The sequence below is a fragment of the Falco punctatus genome, assembly GCF_963210335.1.
Source record: "Falco punctatus genome assembly, chromosome: 10".
Taxonomy (NCBI): Eukaryota; Metazoa; Chordata; class Aves; order Falconiformes; family Falconidae; genus Falco; species Falco punctatus.
Window position 1 is genome coordinate 29,411,065 of NC_137590.1, and position 13,231 is coordinate 29,424,295.

Below are 13,231 nucleotides of genomic sequence, written 5' to 3' on the forward strand. Positions count from 1 at the left end.
GAAGGTAGAACCTAATCCAGTATGTAATTGTGGACTATAATTGCTATGTTTTGAAATATTTTATTTCCCATATGAAAATTAAAAAATGAGTAAAACCTTGGCATTAAGTATATTAAAATCAGCTAAGATCAATTGGCTAAGTAATTTTTTTGCTCTTTTAGTGAAGAACTGTAACATTATTGATTATTTTAGAGAAAATGCTTTTAATAATCCAAGTGTACTTTGTTTATTCAATACTGGAGTTGAAATGGTCCCCTATTTGTAGAATATTTATTTGTAGAATAATAAAAAGATGTAGCATAGTAATAATAATGTTATGCTTTTTCTAGGCACAATTGGAAGCCAGGGAATAATAGTTGTTCTTATTTCATTAACACTACAATTTAAGTGGATATTTTTGTAGATTATTAAAAGGAGTGAAAAGCAGAAATGTAACAAAAAATTAGATATATTTTAGTCTTAAATTTTAGTGTAGGTCAACTGACATCTTCCTATTAGAATTTTGTCATTATTTAATGTCTGTCATCCTCCGTTTGTTTTTATAAGCAGAGTGTGAAATATTCTATAGTAATTCTTTCCCAGCTGATAAAAATTTACAATGACTGACTCTTCTTCCACTATGTATTTCATAGCATACACTAAATTTAGCAAACTTTTAATTTGTCCTGTGGTTTCTAGCAGCTGCTTTTGGTTCACTATCCCCATCTTTCAAGTAATGCTCATCACAAAATATCCAGTCTTAACTAAAAGTTTTTTTTCTGGTATTGCCTAAGTGTTAATAAAAAGAAGAAAAAGAAAAGGCAAAAAAAAAAGCCCCAAAACTGAGTGCAGCAGGATGTTGGTTCTCATAATGCCATTCCTGGCTGTGTTGTAAAGAATGCATATTTTTCAGATGAACTTGCTGTGGTGAAATTTATTCTATGACTGCATTGTTTATAGCCAAACTTCCTGTTTCTTTCTAAAACCCAAAGAGAATAATTGAACGTGTCCTGTTACATGGTCATTAGACAAGAATTCAGCACATGTACAATCTGTAATGAAACATAAACTCATGAAGCATTGGGCTATGAAAGTAATATTGATTTAACCATTCAGATGCATGCCTCATTAAACAAACAGTCCATGAAACATAGTGTCCAGGACATGAAATCTGGACAGTACTCTTCACAGTTTAAATACAGTTCAATTTTTTTTTTTTTAAATGGACTGTTAGAACTCACTAAGACAAAAGTAAGATTGAATTTCCAAAAAGGAAAAGTTACTTCTTTCTCAGTAGCCTTCACCAGGTAAACTTTGCTGATACACGAGACTGGTTGGAGTTCAGCTAGAGCAGATAAGTGGTTTGGCTTGGCAGAATCATCTTAACAAAAAACAAATCAAATGCATGGAAGTTTCTGTGTTAAACAAACTGCATAGTGAAAACAAACGTTAATTTCTCAGCTTGTGAATGTTAGAAGAGAACTATCAAACCTTTTTTGAGCTTTCTGCATAATAGTACAAGAACCATTTTGACACAATTGATCAAGCTGGATCTGAGAAGGCTACTTGTCATTTTGGTTCCCTTTGTTCCTGCTTCAGCTGTTTGTTACAGGATAATTGGTAAATAAAGGCGACCTGAGAAATAAGGAGATTATACTGACATGGTATACCTAGGTAATAGCCATGATAACCTAGGGTGCAAAATTAATATAGCAACTGTAAAAGCTGTATAGTCTGCAGGAAAAAAGTATTCTTTGTGGTATCTCCGAAAGCCCTGGATTCAGTTTAATCTTTTGGCAGTTGCATGATAAGTTTTCTGGAGAAAGCACAGGCTCTAGTAATCAGCTGGTGGCCTGTTTTCAACTTCCTACCACTGGTTAGAAAATAAAATACTGTTTTATTTGTTGACATCTGTGAATCATACTTTGCATTGTTGCAGTACTGTCATTCTGAGCTGACCCAGAATTTTTTATCTGTGTGGATGCTGGTCAGCTTGGTGATCAGCTTTCATGAAGTTGTGATAATATATCAAAGAGATTGATGCTACATTTAGCCTGATTTAATACTCCGTATCTGTACTCATGAAGAAGGTGAACAAATGATACTGCATTAAATATGGGTATAGAACGCACTCGTTACTATGAATGCAGGTGATACAGCATTGCCATGTAATCCTTCCTGAATTGTTCTGTTTTACGATGCTAATCTCACTTGATTGTCCCAGTAACATTTGTTAAAGCTATATGAGGATATGTTTCTCGTCTGAGATCAAAATGACACATGTGAAAGTTTGACTTTAGCAAGAGTCTAAAGTTTGGAATGTTGACTAGACTGCTTAGAGGCAGTCTAATAATGAATCAGCAATGGTAAAGCTGGTGTCATTTAGATTTCCTTAGTGTATTTCGGTGCAGATCTGTGTGCTGCAAGATTCTCTCACCTCAAGTTCCTACTAATAGAAAGTATAAAGAAATCTGAGACTTGTTTGTCCTTCCAGCTTTTTGTCTGCAGCGCATGCTTGGTCTGATCCACATTTCTCTCTGGCTTAAGGTGCTGTTTAGATGCTCTACTGAATAGAGCTTGATGCCTTATGTACTACTTGCACTTATCTACCAGAATTAGGAGGAGAATACATCAAAACATCCCTATTTCCTGTTCCCTCACAGTGGCTTGAAGGGTTTTTTGTGTTGGTGCCACCTCCCCCCCCCCCCCCCCCCCCCCATTTTGATTGTCGCTGTGGACTTAAATCTCATTGATTTGAAGAAAACCTTGTCCTATGAGCAAAAAACATAGTCTGCTTAGCTTATTTTTCTGGTGACTGAAGCTGGAAGCTGTTGAGCAGCTAGAGAGTATTCAGAAGGATTGTAACTTAAATCTGCAGAATTCAACTCATAAATCTGTTACTGTGTGTCTGTAACTTTATTAGTCATCAAAAATGTATATATAGATGTATTTGTACACACAGACATGCACACATGCATTATGTATAGTTGTGTGGTGTATACACTTTGCTAAAATGAGGTTCATATTTCTAAGAGCAGTTTCTCGATGTTACCACTTAGCACACCAAGACTTGATTCAACACTTTTGACTCAGCAGATACTTCTACTGACCTCGGCTGTGCTTCTTACCAATTACACAGTTAGAATTTATACTAACAATGCTTCAAGAGCACCATAGATAGAATCTTTTCAAAATATGTGGACTCGCGTCATTTGGGAACTTAATGGTCAAATTGTACTCTGGCTTGCACTTTGAAATAAATTTATCCTCTCTCCACAACCCCATCATCAACAAATTAGAGAATGATTTATGCCAGTAAGTGAGCCTGTGCAACTGCATTTCTTGCATTACAGAGAATCTGCTCAATGAGATCAGCACAAAACCCCAAACATTTGTTTATAACAATCATAATACAAGATTGTATATCATTCTTAAGTGTTGTTTTAAGCAAATGTTCATTAAAACATTGCAATCACAAAGTTGGTAAGATTAAATATATCACTCTGGAAAATGCACATAAGTAATAATTCACAAGTCTCCCATTTCCTGCCATTCACATTCTCTTCCTCTCTCTTCCCCCCTGCAAAAAGAGGAAAAAGAAATTGTAAAACTCCCAAACCATAAAATGGCAGATTCACAACATTCACAAATATTTCCTGAGTCAAGGGAAAAACTGCCAACAGAATGACTTCATGCTTCATAAAGTTTTTAATTTTTGTGCTTGGACTGGAGAATTGGTGATCCTACTGTGTTAAAAGCATATGCTGCTTGATGAGTTGCTGGCGTTTGGTTTTTAGCAGAGGATGAGAACATTCGGTGCAGTTGTACCCTTTCTGAAGTGTGAAACCTCATCCCCCTTTGGATATTACATTAGCGTGTTATTCTTAAGATGGAGTTTAATGACTTTTTGTGAATATCCCAAATGTCAAATCTGTTCTGAAAGTGACCTCTTATGGTCAGTGCCCTAAACCACATTTTTTTGAAAAAATCACTAATTTTAAAAATAACGTTTATTATATTACATCATCATTTTTCTAAATCTACTAAAAATGGCTGCTATGATAGCATATGGAGTTACAAGTAACATTTTATTTCCTTCCTGTTCCTGTGTAAAGGGAAAGTTGCAGTAATGTTCTATATGGTAAGAAATAGACTTGTATTTCTAATGTCCTTCTATCCTTTTAAGATATACATATGCCTTCCTCTTAAGGTGGGAATTTAAAGTTAAGGTAAAAACAGTTGTGCAGAGGAAAGCCTATTTCCCTCTTCTGAATAACTGGTAGTAATGTCTCCTGTCCTGTTTATCCCCAGCTCGCATTTGCACACACCTCCCCCATTTGAACTCATACTGTTGCAGGGTGCAGAAGTTGGGTAAAGGTCTCCCTCTTTACTCCTGTGCTGTGTCTACACAGTAGCTAATTTATCTGACTTTCTAACAGTAGAAATACCAATTCAGCAATTCACTGAAAGAAAGTCTTTTTGATGCGTTTACCCATACACAATTTAAAGGAATTAATTAACTGTATTTTAATGAAACAAAACAAAAATCTGGGTGTGTAAATTTTTGCCTTGGTGTACTTTCACATATACTGTTCTATATTATATAAAAGTCGTCATGGCTGAGTTAAAGGAAGCTATTAATTCATACCCTATTTTAAGTTAATTTCATTTTTGCTGTTTGTTCTGCTTACATTTCTTAGGTCTCTGTGGTCTCCTCACCTTAGATTAGGTGTGTAAAATTTGAAAGGGTAGAATCCATGGATCAAATTTTCTGCCTTTGGGAAAATTCAGAAAGATTTAGTAAACTCTAAAGCTCTGAAATTACTATTTGCATATGCATAGTTCTTGTTACAAACTTGTTACTGTAGTTTTTTAACATTCCTCAGTGCTAAGGTTACCATGTTGAAAACAGTTAGTTAATGCTATTGATTATTGCCCTATGGGATTTCAGCGTTTACAGGGTAACTGCAAGGGCATTACCTTGGACTTTCCAGATCTTCCAGAGTGTGCATAGCATAATGGCCTACTCCAAAAATACACTTTGGCTTATGGCTGCGTAAGCTGGACTGAAAGGTAGAAACTCTGGGTATGAGGTTAATTTTGTTCCAAAGTTACTTCAGTGTGTTTGGATGATAATTCATATAAGCACCTTCCAGAGTTTTCAAAGTGAGGTGCATTAAATGCTGAAAATTTAATAGATGCCGGTGGTGTAAATTTTATGTAATGCTGGAAGGTGCAATGCAAACTCCTTACTAGCTTGTACAAATACTTTGAAGTGTCAGTAGTATTTAGGGAATGAATGAGCTCACCTGTTACAGAGACTTGAGGTTACTCTGTTTGATATGTACGATCTTGGCATAATTTTCTACCTTGGGTCCTTTTCTTCTTTAGTTGATAGAATCCCTACCATGTGTTACTACAGTTTATGTCCTGTTTTGAAATCAAGTGAAGATACTGGCTTTTATGCTGGTGTGATCATTCCAGTATAAGTTCAGCTGCAATGGTATGATTCTGTGTGCATAGACAAGCCATGAAGTACATCTATTTACCTGTGGGTTTAGTTCAGTACAGCAGATTGTAGGCAGGATGTAGATTTGTCTTCTGGAGACAGTCAGCTAAGTTTATTTTAACTTCAGTACATGTGTTAGAATTTATTGGATACAGGCGTTTGTATAATCTGAAAAGTAAATAAAATGAATTGATGCTGAATGTTTTTTGGCCTTTGATTGTTAGTAAACCAGCTAAGAGTGTATTTGGCTGCAAGTAAGACCAGCAGAGACTAAATCACATGGAGAGAAAACGATGTGTCCGAAATGAGCAATTGGCACAAGATTACTAAAACAAACTCCAAATAAGTTTTCTTAAAATAAGAAATCATCTGTGGTCTTTAAATCTTTTTTGCTGGGCAGTTAGTAGTAAAGCAGCAGGCTTGCTGAACTTGGCACAATTTCAGTGCAAAATTTTGCATAGGGCAAACTGTTTTTGACAATTACAATGAAGTACTAGAGTGAAAGTTCTGTAAAGAGACATGTTTGTTCTGTCTCCAGGATTGGATGAATTAATTAAAGTACAATTCTAATTTCACTTCCTGTTCACATTTGATTTCCTCTGAGTTTCAAATAATGCCTGCCAATTTCTACCTTTAGAACAGTAAAGAGATCTAATGTTATGTGTTTTCTAACTTTTCTATTAGTACCTCAGTTTAAACTTCTTTTCCTCACTGTGACACGAAGATATACCTAATTTTTCTCTGCTCAACATTAATCAGAACTAAATGCACGAATTCAGTAGCATATGCCCCTGGAACGGAGATACACAGTCATCATGCCTGGATTGCCCTTGTGTATGAAAACCAGCGGTATCTCTAACAAAGGCAATTCAGCAGAGCTTGCTTGCTATAGAGGTCGTTCAGAGACCCAGAAGGACATAGTGGTCCAGCTGGGTGGAGTCAGCAATGTAAGTGAAGACCTGATGGACAGCTGATAGTCTTGGAGAGCTGGATAACAGTTAGAGTTGCTTTGTTTAGGAGCCCTCAGTGTCGGAGATTTGATAAATGGCAGATTTGGGTGTACATATTGAAGTGTTAAGATGAACATGTCCATGTTCTGAAGACGGGGGTGGAAAAAACAGGAGAGGAAGGATAGTTATTATTCATGTGCACTGTAGTTCAGCTACATCCTGATGGAGCAAACGCTAATGTGTTCTTGAGCTGTGTAAGTCCCTTAACAGCAGCTATATTTAGTAGTAGGGAGAATTTTTTTGGATTATATTGGTAGGTCATTTTAATCTTTAAAAATTGGCTTAAGTTCTTAATGTAGATTTTGGCTAGATTTGTTATTTTTAAGTTAAATTTGTCAATATTTAGCAGCAGAGCTGACATCCTAAAATAATATGAATGTTGCGGCAAAATTAGGTGCATAAAGGTTCAAGAGGAAACCTTAAAGTTTGAAGGCTGGATCAGAGCAATGAATAGCTCTGTTGCATAAAAAAAGATAAAGTTAATACGAGTAAAGTTGGATGCTGTCATTTGTTTTCTTGATTGCCACACGTGTTGCCTTCAAATGAGTTGCAGTTTTTCACTGAAGTAGCACAAAATCAGTCACCTTTTCCTACTAGACGTTTTAACATAATTTCTTAAGCTGGAATTGAGGTTTATGTGAAAATGTTGGTTTAAATGCTGATTTCCCACATGCAACATCTAAATACATCCAGTGTCAGCCAAATGTGACTGACAGCAGAGATCATGCACTTGGAGTAGTTTCATGAAAGTGGGTGGGTAGGAAGGAGAAAGATAGGATTCGTAGTCCACCGCCACATAAGGGAAAACTTGGAGCGTGTGATCAACCCTTATCAGACATCAAGTAATCCACAAATGTTTTTAACTTATTCATAAATCTACAGGAAATGAAATTAATTCATAGCTAAGAAGAGATATTTGCTTGCTATGTGGATGCTGCAATTACTTTTCTTCTCTATTCCACATACCTGGGGCCAAGTCTGAAACCATGAGTAAAGTTAAGTCAGTTTGTTTTAGACTTGTATACGTAAGTGGGTTTTGGTGTGTCCTTAGTTTGTCCAGTCACAGAGAAAAGAAAGAAGGGAATCAAATGTAAGTCTGTAATGACTTAAGTGATTCCCCCCCCCTTATTTAATAAACTGTCTGACTTAGGCTTTACCCTGCATTAGTACTTTTTGTGTGTGTGATTTAAGTATCAGAAGAGAATTGATGTGTTCTTGAAACTATTATCTACCAATGAAGTCTGAATATTGTACTAGAAAAGTTACACTTTTACAATGTAAATAATATTGTGAAGCTGTATCATTAAATAAGATACATTCACCTTACATTAAATGCTTGGAAGAACATGAGTTACCATTTTGGGTTAGAATGAAAAGACATCTTGCATAGTATTTTGTCTCTGTGGATGGTTAGGAGTGAATATCTGGGGAACAGCAGAGGAACATGGCATACGTCGTGTCGCTGTGAGGGGTCCCTTCTCTGCTTCTACAGTCTGAGGACCAACTGAGCTGAATAAGTCTGGTGCATGTTTAGTAACCTCTGTGGATTTCATGAACTTGTGTGGTTTTCTCATGATGCTGTATGCATTTTTATTACTACCATTCTGTACCAGAAGGGTTTCTTAAGTTAAATAGCCGTTGCATGATGAGCTACCACCACTTGTTTTGAACATATTTCAGTTAGCATGCTGGTTATGGTGGTGGTGGTTGTTTTTGTTGTCCTTCTTTAAGGCTGTGAATGACCAGTTGACTTTGGGTTTGGTACTTTGCGTTTTGGTCTGGTTTTCAGATGCCCAATTTCTATGTGAAATTATTTGTGTTAGCAGTAAAAAGTATATAAAGAGTAAAACTAAGCAATAAGGATAGGACCTGATGCAAAGAACTTGCTAGCAGTTTTTCTGTCAGTTTGATTGAGCGCTTTTTGTTTCACGCAGCGTTACTACTTCTGTTTTGGCAAGCTAGCACACAAAATAGCTCCAGTGAAATTTTGCTCTTGAACTCCTTTGATGCTAAGCATGGAAACAAAACACTTAGGCTATTCTTGGCCTTACAAGATGTCATCTGAAAATCGTAATTTTCAGCTCCGAATATGTATTTGTGATCTAAAGCAAACAAAATGCATTGGGCAGAAAATGTTGCAGGACTGTTTCATAGTCACCTTTGTACTTGCCTAAGTTGTACCGAGTAGTGCATATAGTACGTACTGAAGAAGCAGGAGACTGAGATGAAGTTTTGGAATAGTTTCATATGCTGCTAAGCTAAGCCTGTGCACTCAGCATTGTGTGCTTTCGTAGATTTGTGGTGTTCATTACATAGCCTTTAAACATCTCCCTAAACAGACTGGCATGGGTACTGAACTGTGAGAGGGGATTCATGCTGCTGCTTTTTTTTTTTTTTTTACATTTAGTCAAGTGAACTGTTAATTTTTTGTGAGATTTTTTGAAATGCTTGCACAAATGCAGGCATTAATTCAGCTACTTTTCTTGACCAAGTTCATAAATTTTAAAGTGACACTGTTAGTTCAGTTGGTTGTTGGACATTCCAGGTTACCCCGTTACTTTAGGTCACAAATATGTTAAATGGATACTCCTCATGATACAAAAAGAAAGGGAAACAGTTGAAATATATGCACTCATGCTCTCTCTAGTTCCGTATTCTCATTTATGTAAGAACCTATGAAACTCATTGCTATGTTATGTCAGGAGTTGTGTGTGTGTGTGTATATATATACACACACAGTATATATATCTATCTGTATATATATATAAATATATATATATATTTTAGTGTAGATGTGAGTACATCCATTCCCCTAAGATAGTGAAAAAAATTGAGTATAAGAATGTGTATTGATCTGCTTTAGATTTATAGAACACATGGGTTTTTGTCCAGTCTCTTAAGAGGCCACTTTCCAGCTACAGCAAACAGGTTGAGCAAAATGAAATTGCATCATATGTCCTTCAAAAGAAGTTTCACCATTTTCTGAGTTTGTTTATTATATATTATTTATGCAGGAAAAGGGGTGGGGAGGAAGACAAATAAACAAATGAAACACGCTGCTGTAAAATCAGATGAGATTTTTCTATTTAAACTTATGATATATCTTCAGCCATGTTTACACAATAAATGCTTGTTTAATTGTATTTAAAATGTTTCTGTATCTACTTTTAAAATTGGTTATCTTGATTTTTCCTATACTTTCTTTTATCTCATGGGACATAAATGTTAGCATTTATTACTATGATGTTGTAGCTATGGTTTTGTGACAGTTTGGAATGTGATGAATTAAATTTTGTTTAAGAAATACCTAAATTTAACAGTTTGTCAATGCTGTTTCCCTGAGATGCAGTAGAGGCTAAAAGAAAAAAAGGCAGTCTTTACTCCTTTATGCCTTCCATGTTTTGGATGCTCACACTGTCAACAATCATATGTATGTGATTAAGGAACCCTTGCAATGAAGATTTCTGTTAAGTTAGTTGTTAGCTGGGTGATTTTGTGGATAAGTAGTTCTGTGCTGAGCATATTAATAACTGTAGTATTGTCTGGTAGATTTTGTGGAAAAGCTGCTCTATGGACTTGAGTCAGCCACGCTTTACAGATCTCTGCACTATATTCTCCTTATAACTTTAGAAACCAAGTCAAGATGCAGAAGAAGAGAGGATTCTGTTTGGCAGTCAGGGAACAGGACCCTGATAGGCTTCAGTCAAACACAGATGTAATTAAAGGGGACCAAATATTTTAGCTTGGTAAAGTCATGTGTGATCACAGGTCATATATACAGTTTCTTTCATTAATATAGTTAGATCAGTCTCTGTTAGCTATTCCTTAGCTTACCGAAGAATCTTGTTCAGAACTTTATTTATCTGATGTTAAAAAAAACTTACACGCATTTCCAGTCTAAAGGGACAGATATTTCTGAATTAGATTTTTAAATGTACGTCACCTTTTAAACTAAATGGATCTTTAAGGATCTGGAACAGTGGCTTGCTCTCTACTAGTACATTTTCCTATTTTTCAGCTGTTTTCAAAGTCTGTCCATATGTAGAAATAAAAAGAGGAAAAATACTTAAAAAAAGGAATCTCTTTCAATGTTTAATTGAACTTAAGAAAATTCTTAATCTGTTCTACTGTAGTATGAAGAGCTAGCCAACAATCTGGATGGGAGATACCAGGGAAGCCCCATAGCAGTATACCCAATGCCATTATCATCTTATTCTAACCAGTGTAAATGAAAAAGGAATCTATGTAATCAACTAGATAAAAAAAAGAAGAAAGAAATAACAGTATTATCTTACTTCTTATTTAACCAATTTAAATTCATCTGTCAGTTTATGTATCCCTAGCAAGGTTTCCTTTAACATCCAGTTATTCTTAATTTACTTGTAAACTAATTGGTCTATTTGTAAAATACAAAAGTATTGAGGGAAAAAAAACCATGAACAAGTATTTGATTTTGTTAGTTTTGATTAGAGAGTACTTTTTCCTTAGATGAGTGAGGGGATAAAGAAAGATGAAATGTCCATTTTTCTGAGCAAAAGTGTAAACAGAAAGAATTAAGTTTGTGGTTTTAGTGCTTTGTACTTAGTATTGCTACAGAATGCTTGTGCTGTTAATACTTTGCTTGAAAAGTAGGTTAAAAGTCATGTGTTTGAAATGATTATCTACTTAGTCTACTGACTCCTAATAATGTGCCTGCGTGCCTGTCAGAATGTTTAGTTGTGGAAGAAATATGACTAGTCACATTACATTTTTCCATAAATCTTTTATGAAGTAAGAGAGAGTGTTTTTACAGTGTAAATGATTTATCAATTTGCTATTGTGCTGCTATTGTGCACTTGAAGTTTTAAATTAATTTTAATTATGAATTAATTCAAGACTTGATCTGAAGCTGGGTGGATTTTATGAAAATGGCCTTTTATAGAAACCTCCTGCCTGTCTCTGCACCCCGAATTTTCATTATCTTAGTACCATGTGAATATGGAGAAGCTTCCATATTTCCTTACCTTTAGAATTACAGAATATGTTTTAATTTTGTTTTTTTCCAATGTTGTCGGGGTCCACAATTTGTCAGATAGCTAGGATCTGTTACCTTTATGCCTAGAATTTATAATTGCTCTTTAGAACAGTTGATACAATAAGCTTTTGTTGATTATATGTTTAGTGGTGTATAACTGCTAAACTATAATTATAAAAAAACTTCTTGCATTTTTTGGGGCAGGGGGAGGGAACTGTAATTAATGTAAAAGCTCTCCCTGTCAACATTATAATGGATGGCAATAAATGAACACGTGGGACATGTGACTGTTGAGTTACACATTTCTCTATTAATTTGTGAATCACAGTTTTAACTTAGAAATAAGATGAAAACTAGATGAAACACATACATTGCGTATGTATTGGTTGCCATTAGGTAAGCATTAATGTAAAAAGCCAGGTGTGTGCTCATATGTGTATATATATTGCTGTGCCAATTGTTTTTACTTTGGTATGAAAGTGTAATACATATTTTGTGAACCTGAGTACTCTCTTTTTAAACCATTTTTGCTTGAACACTGAGCTGTGTTTTCAATAGGAGGCTGTCTCCAGGTCAGGAAGATCCTGAGGACAGGGAGACTGCACTGGAGGAACGGCAACACTAAGTTTGCCCTCTCTTCAGGGGGGCCCTTGGTACCAAGACAGGGGACAAGCTATAGATGAACCACTTTTCTGGCTCAATATAGTGATGCTTATATGTTTGGGGGTTTTGTTTCTATTTTTTGTTGTTGGGTGAGGTGGTTTTTTTTTTTAGTCATAACTTGATTAGACAAGGGATAGTATAACATATGTGAATACCAGCTAACTTTTACGTCTTGAAGAAGCACAGTGGAAGTTTAACAGGAATCCCAGAATCTCAATTAGTTCCTGTATTTAAAAGCACCAAAACATTTATAGCGTCTCTCCTCTGGTATACATATAAAAAAATCACATGGCTGTTTTTGTCTATATAGTAATGAAAATAGGGCACCAGGGTGCATGTGCGCACACACAATACCTATGTATCTTATTCTTCAGAGGGGCATATGTGAGAAGTGCTTTAGCATAGGTTGACACAGAACTTGAGGGTGGTTGGGCAGCTTCCAAGAGATGTGCCCGTGTTCAGGACACAAGCCTGAAATGCCAGTGCTGATGTTATGGCTGGAAGGGCAATGGGCAGAGGCTCTGATGCAGATACCTTCACCTGTAGAAAGTAACTCTCTATTTCCCTACGGCTGTCAGGGCAGCTTCTAGCTGATACCCGGCTACTGGACCTTTTCAGACCGCCCTTTTCAATTTTAGGCTAGAACTGAGGAGAGCATTTATCTAATAAAATGCAGGTCTTGGTGTGGAGGCAAAACCAATTAAGTGGTTTACGGATAATGATGATGGCTGTCTGATAGCTAATGTCTTCAGCTGCCACCGTTTGGCTCAGACCAAGGCACACAGGAGTGGATGGCAAAGGACTGTTCCTATGTGTTTTGTTTCAGTAGAAAGTCAGTTAGGTTAGCAAAAACAAGAAGTGCTTTTGAAAGAACCATTTTAGTTTCTAACTAGAAGAATAAATATCCTGTAGGTGGTGGTTTCCAATTTTTTTTGTTCGTAAATAAAATTCCTACATGAAGCTTATAATAACTAAACATTTTTCATAATTAAAAGTATTTATTAAGTCAGCTTTTAAAGTCCTCCTGCTGTCGTTGTTTTAACTGCTTTTATTTGG

At 35.8% G+C, this 13,231-nt stretch overlaps 1 protein-coding gene across 6 annotated transcripts in view; it reads left to right on the forward strand.

Moving 5' to 3' along the window:
* The window catches only part of SBF2 (SET binding factor 2), a 253,141-nt gene that overhangs the window by 102,090 nt on the left and 137,820 nt on the right, over positions 1-13,231 (forward strand). The window lies entirely within an intron of this gene.